Raw genomic sequence first — 14,354 nt, 5'->3', positions numbered from 1 at the left:
CTTCAGTTTGGGAAGAGGAAGAAGTTCTGGAGATTCTGGGCTGTGATGTTTGCACAATGTGAACGTATTTAATGCCACTATGCTGTACGCCCCGAAATGGTTAAGATGGTCAATTTTATGTTATAGATTTCACCACAAATGACTTTTTTTTTTCAACTTTACCATATTTTAATGAAAGAACCCATAGGGGCCAAAAGCAGGGTCTGAGCTGCACGTGTTCTGGGGGCTCCAGGCCTTGTGTGGAACCAGGCACATGGACACCCAAGAAATATCTGTGTAAGGAGTCAGGAGTCGCTGGTCCGAGTGGGTGCTTTCCATCGGGGTGACTGGGACCTAGGTGAACTGCTCAGAATTTCTGGAGCCCCGACCTACAGAATGTGGGAAGAGGGACAGTCATCTCTGGGGTGAGAGGTCGTGGTCCTTCCAGTGAAGAATTTTCCAGAGTGCTGCCTGCCTGCTGTGTTGCCCAGAGCCCATGCTGCACCTGCAAGAGGCAAGGTGGGCACAGGGGGAACTAACCTCGGGTTCAGAGAACTTAAAATAACGGGGGTCCCCAGCGGCACACCCGCAGGCCTTCTGTATACGGTGACGCCCTGGCGGTGACCAAGTCTCTGTCCAACCACATTCATGGCATCTTCCTGGATGGAGGGTGAAGAATGCTGGTCACACTCTGCTCCTTGCCCTGGGCAGGTCATATCAGCACAGTTACTGTGTGACAATCTGGTGGCCACACTCCTGCCTGGATGCTTATGTTTCTGGGTGGATGTTCTACCCCAGTTTTTCTCTCCACAATTTAAATTGGTTTCATATTCAAGTGTAATCCAAGGAGACTGAAAACTAAACATTTCAAGTCCTGTACTAATTACTAAGATACTCGAAGACCTTCGGGATACTCTGACTGATTTACATCAACAAGGAACCCATTTTTGATGTGTAGTTAAAAAAAAAGAACATTCATCTCCAATTACAATTCCAAGTTCCTGTCACCCAACCCTGTTAGGGGAAGGCCACAGGGTATCATCTTCTTTTGTGATTTCTCTGTCATCAATAATTCTCTTTGGTTTTCCCATTGTACTCTTGTGTACATCTCCTCTCCTGTTCTGATCATGACCTCGTTTTCTTAACTGCTGTTGTTGGCACAGGTAAGCCTTCCATCAGGCCAGGAATCAAACTCTGGAAACTTGGATCCTTGTGCCCTACAAGGTCTACTCTTTTTCTTTTTTTAGTGACATCTTTGGCCTTTGTAAAGTTCCTTTGTGGCTCTACCTCACCAAGACCAAGATGAAGATTCATCGGATGTGAATGCTAGGTTTAAACATTCAGGTCAGAGATAAAAATCATCTATAGAAGCAGAACCCTTGGAAGTTCTCTAAGCTACCCACAGGGACCACAATCCAGGCTTGGGAAGACAGCCTTTCCTACATGGAGAAAAGTCTGAGAACCACAGAGCTGGTGCAAAGGCAAAGATGGAAGTGAGAAGAGAGAAGCGGGAGGGAAGATCAGTATGTGTTTTGGCAGATGTTGGAGCCCAAAGGGAAACTTCATTTTTTTTTTTTAATGGTACTGGGGATTAAACCCAAGGGTGCTCTAGCACCAAACTACATCCCAGTCCTTTTTAATTCTTAAGACAGGGTCTGGCTCAGTTGCTACAGCTGACCTTCAACTTCAGATCCTTCAAGGGTTTCCCTGGGCATGGGTGGGTGTGCACCACCCATGCCCAGGGAAACCCTTGAAGTCCCAAGAGTAATGGGGACAAGGAGAGTCCGACACGGCTGCCTGTCCTGTGACCTGCAATGTGCACCCCCCCATAAGCTGGCTCTCAAAACTGTCCTAAACGCACCAGGGGCCGGTCTCGTGGTGATAACAGTTCGGAGCCCGTGGCACGTGGACCCACTTAGAAACGTCTGCTTTTGATTCTTTTGGTATTTTTCTCAGATGTCAGTGGACCTTTATTTTACTCATTTATTTCTATGCGGCGCTGAGAAGGGAGCCCAGTGCCTCACGCTGGCCAAGCAAGCGCTCCACCACCGAAGCTCCTAGTAACGTCCTCTAACTTGAGTTTAAAATTCGCAGGGCCACAAATCCCTGGGTTCGATCCCCAGCACCACAAAAAAAAAAAACAAAACAAAATAAAAAAAAATTTTCGCAAGGCCAGGCGACAATCGGCCACCCGCCCGCTGGAGCACTTCCTGCACGCTGTTGGGCAGGGGACGCGCGACCCGCTCTGGCGACCAAGCTCTGCCTACTGTATTAGTCGGGGCTCTTCCCCGGAGAAACAGAACCGAGAGAAAGCTCATATAAATATCATACGCGGGCCGAAAAGCTCGGCTTACACGTTCTGAGGCTGGATATTCCCACAATGGCCGTCCATAGGCTGGGCAGCCCGGGAAGCTGGCGACCACTCAGTTGAAGAAGCTGGAAGCCCCAGAACAAGAAGGCGCATGATGTAGCCCCACTGCGGGGCCCACGGCTTGGAACCCCTCGGGAGAGTCGCTGGTGTGAGTGGGCCTTCGAAGGCATCAGTAATGGCGGCCGGAAAGCACTGCCTCAGGCAGGCTGGCGAGCACAGTGCGCACGCGCCTGTGCGAAGGCTCCAGAGAGCGCATGCGCCTGTGCGAAGGCTCCAGACAACGCATGCGCCCCCCGGGAAGGCTCCAGAGAACGCATGCGCCCCCCGCGAAGGCGCCAGAGAACGCATGCGCACTCGCGAAGGCTCCAGAGAACGCATGCGCCCCCACAAAGGCTCCATGAAGGCCCAGCATACGCATGCGCCCCCATGAAGGCTCCAGCGTGCGCATGCACGAGCCTCCCTCTTCTTCCGCTTCCTGTCCCAGCAGGGCCCCATGGATTGGATCATGCCGCTCACATACGCTCAGCTCACCAACCCTTGTGCCAATCAGCTCTGGAAACACCCTCACCCCGCCCCAAGTGTGACTGACCCATTTCCCAGGCGTTTCTCAGTCCATCAAGTTGATGACCAAAAGTCACTGTCACACCCATAACAAGTTACATTGTGTCCACCAAAGGTTTCCATGTCTGCCCATCCCCGGTCCTGGGGCTGCCTGGACATCGGAAGCACCCTGCAGCCCCACAGCTGCAAGATGTCCCCTGCCCCAGGCCAGCACAGAGCCGCCCTGAAATCACGATGCCCCAGACAGTCCCTTCCGGCACAATGGCTTACTCTCGTGGGCGGTTCTGGACTCCAGATGGCTGGGAAGAGGTGCCACTGGCCTCCAGCCCTCCCTCTGCCTCTCACACAAGTGTCTGTGGCCTAAGTCTTGCATGGCTGGAAAACGGCCCCCAGTGCTGAGGCTTGAGACCCCTCAAGACTGGAAAGTTTAATAGCCGATTTGACCCGCAGGAGCCAGAACGCCTCCTCTCTGCCGCCTGGGATAAAGGGCCATGGCCGTTTCCTTATCCCCTACAGTCTTATTGTAGCAACATCTGGGTTTGCAGTTGTTCTCGGGCATTGTCTGTATTTCTGGAGGAGGCGATCCGGCAGAGTGGGAAGTTGCCAAAAGCCCTTTTCTGTTCTACATCCTTGCTGTGTAGCCTTGGCAGCTCCATCACCCCTCGGGGCCAGAGTTCCTCCGCCGCAGCGTGGAGACAATAGTGTCTGCCTACAGATGGCCGCACAGTGCTGAGGAAAATCGAACCAGATCGCATGTCCTTTCGTCAGCTCAGCACATATTTTGTGCTGCTGCAGGCACTGGGGTGGCCTCCCTTTGTGACCCAAACTAAAGATCATCCTCCGGGCTGTCTGACTCCTGCACTGTCTGACTCCATGACAGGCTGTCACTTTCTAAAAATGCAGCTGATTAAAAAAAAAAAAAAAAAAAGCAAAGCATTTGATAATTAAACACAACGATGTGTATTTTTTTTAACACTTAGAAATCACTCTTTCCCCGAAGTGCAGAAACAGCTAAAGTCTCGACATGTACCCGCAGATAGCCTAGTGATTATCAGTGAATGTGCTTCACCTGTCACTCACACAGTGCATGCTGGGCTTGGCAAACGGGTGCTAAAGACGCGTTCGCTGAGTAGATGTCTGGAAGGGTCTACTCTGCCCAGAATAATATGGCCCCAAAGAGTAGAAAGTGCATCTCTTGACTTCGCCAAATACCTGATCTGGGCTTCCAACCGTGGCTATCAGAACCCACCTAGACACTGCATACTGATCCCTGTCCCCTCTCTTGGTGGCTGAGGCATGCAGTAAGCCAATGGCAAAAGGATCCTCTTTTCCGCAGGGATAAGGACTCTTGAGGAGGAAGCGGAAGGCTCTGGAGGGAGGCTTCCATTTTTTCTGGATTTTCCTGACCAGCAGTTCAACCAAGTATCACCAGAACACGCCTGAATCTCTGAAGGGATACGATCTCAGGCATCACGGCACAGGCCGTGTGTGTGTGTGTGTGTGTGTGTGTGTGTGCGCGCGCGCGCGCACGCGCGCACATGAGAAAGAGAGAGAGAGAGAGAAGGGGGAGGTGTGACTCTCTCAATCCTAGCTTCACACACCACACTGACACGTACCTCAAAAGAGACAAACACACACAGTCCGTACTCTCAGGAAGCACAGGGTACCAGCTTTCTGGTATATAACAATGATGCTCCCAAACAAATTGCCCACACTTAGTGGCTTAGAAAAGTCACCATTTCTTCTCTCTCATGGGCTGGCCAAGGCTGGCTTGTTTGATCTTTTTCTTGGGTGGGGGGTACCAGCGATTGAACTCAGGGGCACTAGACCCCTGAGCCACCTCCCCAGCCCTATTTTGTATCTTATTTAGAGACAGGGTCTTGCTGAGTTGCATAGGGCCTCACTTTTGCTGAGGCTGGCTCTGAACTCTCAATCCTCCTGCCTCAGCCTCCCGAGCTGCTGGGCTTACAGGCGTGCACCAGGCGCCTGGCTGGCTTGGCTGATCTTGCCTGGGCTTGAGCCCAGATTCATGGTCAGCTGCAGGAGGCTGGTGGGCCTGGGAGGCCTGACAGGCTACGCCGTGATCCTCTTCGTCATTGACCCTCATCACCCAGCGCCCTAACCCAGCTCAGCCTGACGCAGGGTCAGGTTCCAAGGAAGACAGTAAAACTTCCGGCACCCACCGTTGAAATGCGCATGACATTACTTCTGCCATAGCGATTGGCTGGGGCAAGTCACTCAACCAACTCATACTGAAGGCTTTCCCACGGTCGAGACCTCCCTGGAGCCAGGTGGAAGCAGACATAGTGAGAAATTGAGACCATTTTCACAATTAAGCCACACTCCCCAGGACCCTTGCCAGCAGAGTAAAATGCTGGCTTTCCACTTTATCACTCAACACCCACTTCGCTGCAGACTGCTGGGGAATCCAGGCTAAGACAACGCTTGTATTGTCCCTGGCTGGAACTCCAAGGCTGGATGCTGGCTCTCTCCCACCATAGCAAGGGCCATGGGTTTTCCCTTGCCGTGGAGATAGAGTGATTCCTTTCCAGATTCATGTCTTGGGGATGTGGCTCGGTGATAAAGCACCAAGCGTTAGGCCCTGGGATGTCATCCCTAGTACTACCAAAAAAAAAAAAAAAAAAGAGAGAGAGAGAAATCTGTTTTAAAAACTATTTGTAGAGTTGTGTGAGATGGTACACACCGGTCATTCCAGCAACTCAGGAGGCTGAGGCAGGAGGATCGCAAGTTGGAGGCCAGCCTCAGCCACTTAGCCACTTAGAGAGGCCCTAAGCAACTCAGCAAGACCCTGTCTCTAAATAAAATATAAAAAGGGCTGGGGATGTGGCTCAGGGGTGAAGCACCCCTAAGTTCATTCCCTGGTACCAAATTTAAAAAAAAATCAGATGGTTAATACTATTTTACGTTTTCTGCCACAAAGAGAAAGAAAACAGTACTGTGTCAAAGACTGCACCCTGGGCAGGCAGATCCCTCTCACTCCAGTGTCTACAGTCCACTCTGAAGACGTCCACCAAACGCCAGCTTCCTGGCACCCCTGCCCCCAGCTGCTCCCCGCTCCAGCCCTCTGTTCTCCAGGGAAGAGGCTTTGCTGATCAGCAAGAGACGTGTTTACAAACAGGTTCTCCAGGAGGTGATGTGAGGTGCTTGTGAATTCACAGGAGGGAGTGAGAGTGGGTTCTGATTGGCTGCGTGGCGCTAGCCCCGCCTCCCCGGTCTTAGATGCCCCCTTATGCCTCCATGGCCAAGGCAGGAACAGCTAGAGCTGAGTCCTTGTGGGACGTGGGTCCCCACTCCCAGGCAGAGTGAGCGGGGAGGACGCTCCTGTTCCCGGCTCCCAGGGCTGGCCAGGGTGTCCTGCCTCCGTGGGCCTCCTTGTGGAAGCTCTCACCTGGGGCTTCCCAACACCTGAACTTCCTTGAGCTGCCGGAGTTGGCCCTAGGGCTGGGGGTGGCTGCTCGCCAGCAGGAGATACAGCTTTTTTGGTACCAGGGACTGAACCCAGGGGTGCCCAACCCCTGAGCCACCTCCCCAGCCCTTTTTATATTTTATTTAGAGACAGGGTCTCGCTGAATTGCTTAGGGCCTCTCTAAGTGGCTGAGGCTGGCCTCCAACTTGCGATCCTCCTGCCTCAGCCTCCTGAGTTACTGGGATGACAGGCATGTACCCCTGTGCCCAGCCTCTGCCTGCTTTTTCCTAGAACCTTCTGTGGAGGTCTAGGGGGAGTGGTTGTTAACCATCTGCATCTACCTGACCTCCAAAATCAACTAAAGGTTACCTGGTCAATGCGTCTGCTCACGCTGGCTTTGGATGGGTCCCCACGCCCTCTACGGCCATCCAGCTGTGGCTGACTCCACTGGCCCCAGCCCTTCTTGGGGTCTCCCAGGTCCAGTGCCCACTTGTGTCCAGGGCAGCTAAAAGCACCCACTGCGGACCCCTGGATGAGCACTTGGGATTCTAGGGCCTCGCCTCTCTCCTCACCCGGCTTTGGATGGCGGCCCTGAAAGCCCTGTGCCACACCTTGGGTGGCCTGTCCCCAGGGAAGCTAGACTCGCCACTGCCCGGCCCACCCATCCTCCGCGGGACCCAGCTCCCTCCCCTTCTGTAACCTCGAGCCGGACTAGATATTTATCTCTAATAATTTTTCATACACGAGCTTTCGCCTGGCAGTTACTGTGTCAAAATCACTTAGAGTCTGGATTTCACCACATGAGCCGCCTTCTCGGCTCTGTGTCAAGTGCAAATTCAATAAGCGAGCTGGTCTGCAGGGGCTCGGGGCCTTCCCCCGATACTGACACCCACGGCCGTCTCCAGGGTCACGTGCAGGACTATCGGTTCCCCATCCCCCGCTTCACCAAATGCCGGCATGATGCTCTTAGGCTCGCCAGCCTCCCAAACCATAAGCCAAATAAACCTCTGTTCTTTTTTAATTTTTTTTGGTGGTGGTGGGTACCAGGGATTGAACCCAGGGTCGCTCAACCACTGAGCCACATCCCCAGCCCTTTTTATATTTTATTTAGAGACAGGGTCTCGCTGAGTTGCTCAGGGCCTCACTAAGTGGCTGAGGCTGGCCTCCACCTTGCGATCCTCCTGCCTCAGCCTCCCGAGCCACTGGGATGACAGGTGTGCGTCACCGCACCCAGCCATAAACCTCTGTTCTCTATAAAAGACCCAATGTGTGCTCTTCCCTGACAGCCACAGAAAATGGACTAGGATACCTGCCTGCTGAGCCTCCTCAGGCTCATCCGCCTTCCTAGCTGGTCCCCGAGGCCTTGAAGTTCGCAGGATGGGCAGCGCCCGGGCTTGGACACCTGCCCTCCTTCCAAGTAGCTGGAATCCCCAGGGCCTGGCGGCTGCGGAAATCCAGCATCTGAGGTTCCATTCAGGGAGAAGCTGGGGTTCGCCCTTTAACCTCCTTCCTGACCTTATCACTGACCCTGGACAAAGAGGGAATTTGGGGGCAGGATTTAAAGCCCTCCATGCTCTGGTCCCCAGCCTTGTCTCCCCACCTCCCGCCCTGACTCCACCCTGTGCCCAGACCCTGGGACACACTGGCTCTGAATCAGGCTCAGTCGCCACCTTCCAAACCTGCTCCTGGCCTCCCTCTGAGGCCTAGCCTCCCCGCCTCGGCACCCGTCAAGGTCCACCCTTCCCACCCGCCTCCCCGGGAGTCCTCTCCTGGAGCCACAGACACCGTCGTGCCTCCTCAGAACCCTTGGTGGCCCTCGCTACCACCAGGGCTAGCACTCAGTCCTCGTCCCTCTCAGGTGCTGTTCTGAGATCCTGCCTACAGACCTTTATTTAAACCTCACCATAACTGACCCGGATCCCCTCATGCCCACCACATTAGAGATGAGGAAACAACCACTGATAGGTTAAGCAACGTTCCCAAGGCACAGAGAGGTCAAGCCACTTGTCTGAGGCCACACAGCAGTACCGAGAGCTCATGTACCTTTCCCAAGGCCACAGAGATGCCCAGAGAGGCTAAGTCACTTTCCTGGTCACACAGCTGATCCATGCAGAGCTTGGGGGACCCAGGCACTCCTGACCTCTTTTCTCCCTGGCGAAAGGCTCTGCCCCTGACTTACGCTGGGGGCAGGGTCTGTCCGTCAGCCACACTAACATTCCTTGCTGAGTCTCCGATGTCTTCTTTCCTCCTAAAGAGTGAGACTTCAATGCCGTTACAGAGAAGGAGATTCCTTTTGGCGCTTCCATCATGGCTTCCTAAGACCTTCATCCAAGGGGGTTTGTCCTCTGTCTGTCCCTCCGGGATCCACGGCCCTTACTTCAGTTGACCTCAGCAGCCAACGTCCAACAACAACCGAGAATCAGCCAGCCATGGGTTGGAATCCCAGCTCTTGCTGTGTGACCCTGGGTAATCCACTCGACCTCTCTGGGCCTCAGCTTCCTCTTTTGTAAAACAGGGCAGGAGAGCTGAGGTTTCAGGGGAGTGCAGGGCGAGGGGGGATGGGGAGCGAGCCTAGAACCTGCCTGTCTCCTAGCAGAGACGGGACGTCAGGAACCGGGGCGTGCTGAGCCTCCCATGTCTCCGTGGCCTATTGCTGCCGAGGAGTGGCCTGTGCCCACGGGGCCACACGGGGCCTGACCTGGACCTCCCTGGGGCTGCGTCTCCTGGCAGCCGAGGTCCTGGGATTCCGCCCTTGATGCAGGGCCATTTCTGTGGCTGCCATGGTTACCGCATTACAGTCCAGTGGCTGTGAGCAGGACACAGGATGACATTTCTTGTCACAAGCTTTCAGGGGACCAGGCAAACAGCAAAAGGTCTGCAGACTCGGAGAAGACAAGAGGGGGACCCCCGGGTGCAGCAGGAACCCCAGAGAATCCCCTGGCCAGGACCCCTCAGGCTCTCCCTTGGTTTCTTTCTCTCTTTTTCTGGTACCAGGGATGGAACCTGGGGTGCCTAACCACTGAGCCACATCCCCAGCCCTTGTTTTGATACAGGGTCTCACCATGTTGCAAAGGGGCTCACTAAGTTGCTGAGGCTGGCCTCCAACTTTCAATCCTCCTGCTTCAGCCTCCCCAGTCGCTGGGATCACAGGTGGATACCACCACACCAGGCGTTCCCTTGATTCTATGTCCTCGCCTCCTCCTGGCCTCCCTCCCTCACCCTCAGGCACACCAGACTCCTCGCCACTCCGTCAACAGGCCCGGCACTCTCCTGCCCCAGGGCCTTTGCACTAGCTGTGCTCTCTGTCCAGTGCTCTTCCTAGATGAGCCCACGGGCCACCCCTCACTTCCTTTAGGTCTTGGCTTTCACTCGATGTAAAATCCCAATATGCTCAGCCATCCCAGCTCCCCCTGGCCCCACTCTATCTCCTAAGCACATTTCCAACTAAACACTAACCATTAGCTATATTTATCTCCATGATTGTCTGCTTCTTTTTGAAATGAAAAACCACGAAGACAGGGATCCCCTTGCTTTGCACACAGCGGTGACCTCTCAGCAACCCAAGCCATGCCTGGCTCATGTAGTAGCAGCTCAATAAACATTTCCTGAGTGAATGAACGAATGAATGAATGTGTGTTGGCAGAACCTTTACTCCCAGGAAGTTTAAGGGTTTCTTCATTCCCTGCTGGCTGGACCCAGGGGAGACCGCGGGAATCCATCATGGACAGAACCAGAGGAAGAAGACCACAGAGTTCATGCCCCAGCATCCAAAGAGTGAAATAGGGTAGCTCAAAGCCAGAAGGCGCCCACGGAAGACAAAAGTTCTGATAAGGACTACACAGCGCCAAGGCCAAGGCCACCCGCCACTGCCTGGGGCCTGAGATTCTCATCGGGTCAACAACATTCTGATGAGCCAGTCAAAGTGCAAAAGAAGCTTCCAGAAGCAAGGGGCAGAGCCGAGGTGGCCTAACGGCCCCACACCCCATGCCAGATTCTTCCCCAAGATGGACTCGCCTCTTCCAATATGGTGTTCAAACGCAGCTCAGCCGCGTGCGGTGGCACATGTCTGTCATCCCAACAGCTCAGGAGGCTGAGGCAGGAGGATCACAAGTTGGAGGCCAGCCTCAACAACTTAGTGAGACCCTGAGCAACTCAGCGAGACCCTGTCTCTAAATAAAATATAAAAAGGGCTGGGGAGGTGGCTCAGTGGTGAAGCAGCCCTGGGTTCAATCCCTGAGACCAAAAAAAGAAAAAAAAAGAAAACTCGGTTCAGCTGAGACCACGGCTCTCGGATGGCGCAGCCTCACCGGGCGGGGGTTGGAAAAGCACCCAGTGAGGTTCGAGGAAGCCTGGACGAAGCTTGATTTCAGATGCATTTCTGCGCTGCTGGGAATAAAACTCAATTCAACTCCATGTTCATGAAACTTCCGTCCATCAAAATAGTAGATAAGAAACAGCGTTTGATTTCTCGAATGCAAAATGTAAGCGGGCACAGGGCGATAATGTCATGACACTCTCGAGCGGCTCTGAAGTGTCAACAGCCTCGTTCTCTGGGGAGATGACAGCGTGTGGGTGGAGACTCAGCAGCCCAGAGCTTGGCTGAACGATGAGGGCTACGCTGGGGTGGGGGAATCAAAGGCCAGGACTGAAAAGTCACCCAACACCCGTGCTCTGCCCAAGTGCTACAGGGATCACAGCCCATGGCTCTGACACCAGGAGTCTCCTGGAAATTAAGACGGGGTGCTGAGCCAGGCACGGCGGCCCACGCCCTAACCCCAGAGGCTCGGGAGGCTGAGGCAGGAGGATCGCAAGTGGAGGCCAGCCTCAGTCACTTAGCGAGGCCCTGAGCAACTCAGCGAGACCCTGTCTCTAAATAGAATATACAAAGGGCTGGGGTGTGGCTCAGGGGTTAAGCACCCCTGGGGTCAATCCAGAGGGAGCCATACACCCGCTGCTAGAAAGGGCCGAACACGGGGCTGTCCCCACCCCATCCTGCATCCTCTCCACAGACTCAGGATATGGCGACCTTTGCATATGGCGACCACCATGCCTCTGCTTTGAGGATGGAGGGACTTCCTCTGCCAGCAGTCCCTGCGTGTGTGTGGACCTGCAGGTCTGGCTAGAGCTTCCAGGAGCTGCTCTTTGATCCGCTGGTCCTGTTCCACCTGGTGTGTGTTTTCTTCTTCCTTTTCTTTTTTTTTTTTTTTTTGTACCAGGGATTGAACCCAGGGGTGCTTAACCACTGAGCCACCTCCCCAGCCCTTTTTATATTTCATTTAGAGACAGGGTCTCACTGAGTTGCTTAGGGCCTCGCTAAGTGGCTGAGGCTGGCCTCCACCTTGCGATCCTCCGGCCTCAGCCTCCCGAGCCACAAGCGTGCACCCCTGCGCCCGGCTAAAGCGTCTCTCGATTGCATCAAGAGGTCAGGAGGAGTGACCGAGCTACACGGGTCGGGTTGTGTCACGCGCACTCTGACAGTGAGGGGTCACAGCGTCGCCTAAGGATGCGTTTCTCACACAGGGTCCCTGTGCTTTAAGAGACCCGCTCACCAGGGACCCTGCTCACCCTCCCTCCCCCACCACTCGGGGAAAGGCGCCCCTTCTTTATTAGCCTGCGTGTGACAGGTGCCCAGTGCTGCCCCCGGCTCTGCCCAGCAGAGCTTCTCCCCGGTCGTAGAGAAGAGGAGGCTGAGGCCCAGGCGGCCCGGCCTCCCCAGGTCGCGGTCAGCCGCCTGCGCACAGAGGCTGGGCAGAGGCCGGCCTTGAATCCCTCCCGCTGCCCCAGGGTCCCTGTGCGCCCGCTTGGCCTTCCTCAGGCGACCCGGCCCCAGGTGCCACGCACACAGCTCTCCCCCAGCTTTACTGGTGACGTTCCAGAGCAAACGGCGACACCGCCCTGAGAACAGACAGACCGGCAGAAACATCTGGAAGGGCCACACATACCGCCACGCCGGACAGCGCTAGAAGCATCTAGATTGAAAATGAATTTTGTGGAGGTGAAAACAGCACCAGGGACAGGTTTCTCTCTTTCCAAAGTTTCTGGACTTGATCAAGAGACAAGTGACACTCCTAGGAAAGCCACTGCTCCTTTCCCCTGGAGAAGGTAGGACAGTGGCCATTGGGACCCAAAGATGGCCTTGTCTTGAAAGATGGAGGCATGTGCCCTGACCAGGCAGGGCCTCTCTGACCTGGGGCAACGGTGCCTGCCCTGCCCTGTCACCCACATCCAAGACCCGACCTTGAAAGACAGAAGTTGTGCTTAAATTCAAATGACTGACAGCTCAGGAGGCTGAGGCAGGAGGATCGAAAGTTGGAGGCCAGCCTCAGCCACTTATTGAGGCCCTCAGCAACTCAGTGAGACCCTGTCTCTAAATAAAATAGAAAAAGGGCTGGGGATATGGCTCAGGGGTTAAGCACCCCTGGGGTCAATTCTCAGCACACAAAAAAATTCAAATGATGGCATCAACTAAATCACGGTGACACTGTGTGGTTAACTTATGGCCAGAAGCTTCGCCTAACGCAGGAAGTCTTGAACTGATCACACCCAGGACCCAGGAAGCGGTGACTGAAAACCCCTCACTGTGTTTTAGCGATGGACTTTCCCTCCCAAAGTGGGGTGCTTGGATTTCCGACTGGCTTCCAACTCTTGAACCAGGGGCTGTTGATTAGAGGCAACCCAACCAAACCCGGGGGGCGACAGGCCATGTCTGGAGACACTGACTGTCAGATCGGCAGGGAGGAGGCTGGTGGCTTCTGAGGGCATCTTCCAACACACTCACCCTCCCCAGGAGAACGAATGGTCTGGTCCAGGACGTCCGCGGCGCCTAATGGAGAAAGTCTGTTTAAACAGGTGGACCCGCGGCTGAGAGGCCTCAGGAGTGGAAGCGGTCATAGGGGACGATTATAATAGAATAAATAATAGATGTTTTCTAATGGGTACAGAGTTTCTCTTGGAGATGCTGACAACGTGCAGGAAATAGTTTGGAGAAACACTGTTACAGACTTCACCCGGCCCCGGTCGTGTACTCTACTGAATGTCCACTTAAAAATAGCCAAAACGAAACCACAGTGACACAGCCACATCAATGTTCATAGCAGCTCAGTTCACAATAGCTAGACTGTGGAACCAACCTAGGTGCCCTTCAACAGACGAATGGATAAAGAAACTGTGGTATGCATATACAATGGAATATTACTCAGCCATAAAGAATAATATTATGGCATTTGCAAATAAATGGATGGAATTGGAGAATATCATGCTAAGTGAAATAAGCCAAGCCCAAAAACCAAAGGCCGAATGTTTTCCCTGATAAGTGGAAGATGATATATAATGGGGGTGGGGATGGGGAATGAGAGAATAATGGGGGAACTTTAGAATATGTAGAAGAAAATGAGGGAGAGGGGTATGAAAAATGGTGGAATGAGACAGACATCATTACCTATGTACTGTATGATTACACGAATGGTGTGAATCTACATTGTGCACAATCATCGAAACGAAATGATGTACCCCATTTGTGTCCAATGAATCAAAATGCAGCCTGTAAAAAATTAAAAGCCAAATAAAAATAATTTTAAAAAATAGCCAAAACGGTAGACTTTATGTATATTTTATCACAAGAGATCTATACTATATGGCCTATATACATCACACAGAATTATATGGAACCTATATAATTTGTTAATTCCCTCCATTTTACTTTTTCCACATTTTTTCACACAAGACCTTCATTTTATTTCTCTCTTTTCATGCGGTGCTGAGGCTTGAACCCAGGGCCTCACACATGCCAGGCAAGCCCCTGAGCCACATCCCCAGCCCTTTTTATATTTTATTTAGAGACAGCATCTCACTGAGTTGCTCAGGGCCTCGCTGAGTTGCTGAGGCTGGCCTCCAACTTGCAATCCTCCTGCCTCAGCCTCCCGAGCTGCTGGGATGAGAGGCGTGCCCCACCACGCCCGGCTATTTTGGTTTATTTCACTTAACATAATGTTCTTGAGTCCCATCCATTTTTCTGGA

General features: G+C 53.5%; 1 protein-coding gene and 1 pseudogene across 8 annotated transcripts in view; both read right to left on the bottom strand.

The window, feature by feature from the left end:
- The window catches only part of Iqsec1 (IQ motif and Sec7 domain ArfGEF 1), a 297,078-nt gene that overhangs the window by 257,398 nt on the left and 25,326 nt on the right, over nucleotides 1-14,354 (bottom strand). The window lies entirely within an intron of this gene.
- LOC124970998 (protein mago nashi homolog) lies at nucleotides 794-2,768 on the bottom strand (annotated as a pseudogene).

The sequence above is a fragment of the Sciurus carolinensis genome, chromosome 19 (assembly GCF_902686445.1).
Source record: "Sciurus carolinensis chromosome 19, mSciCar1.2, whole genome shotgun sequence".
Lineage (NCBI taxonomy): Eukaryota > Metazoa > Chordata > Mammalia > Rodentia > Sciuridae > Sciurus > Sciurus carolinensis.
The sequence above is the reverse complement of the archived record's forward strand: the minus strand, read 5'-3'. Positions and strand labels throughout refer to the sequence as shown.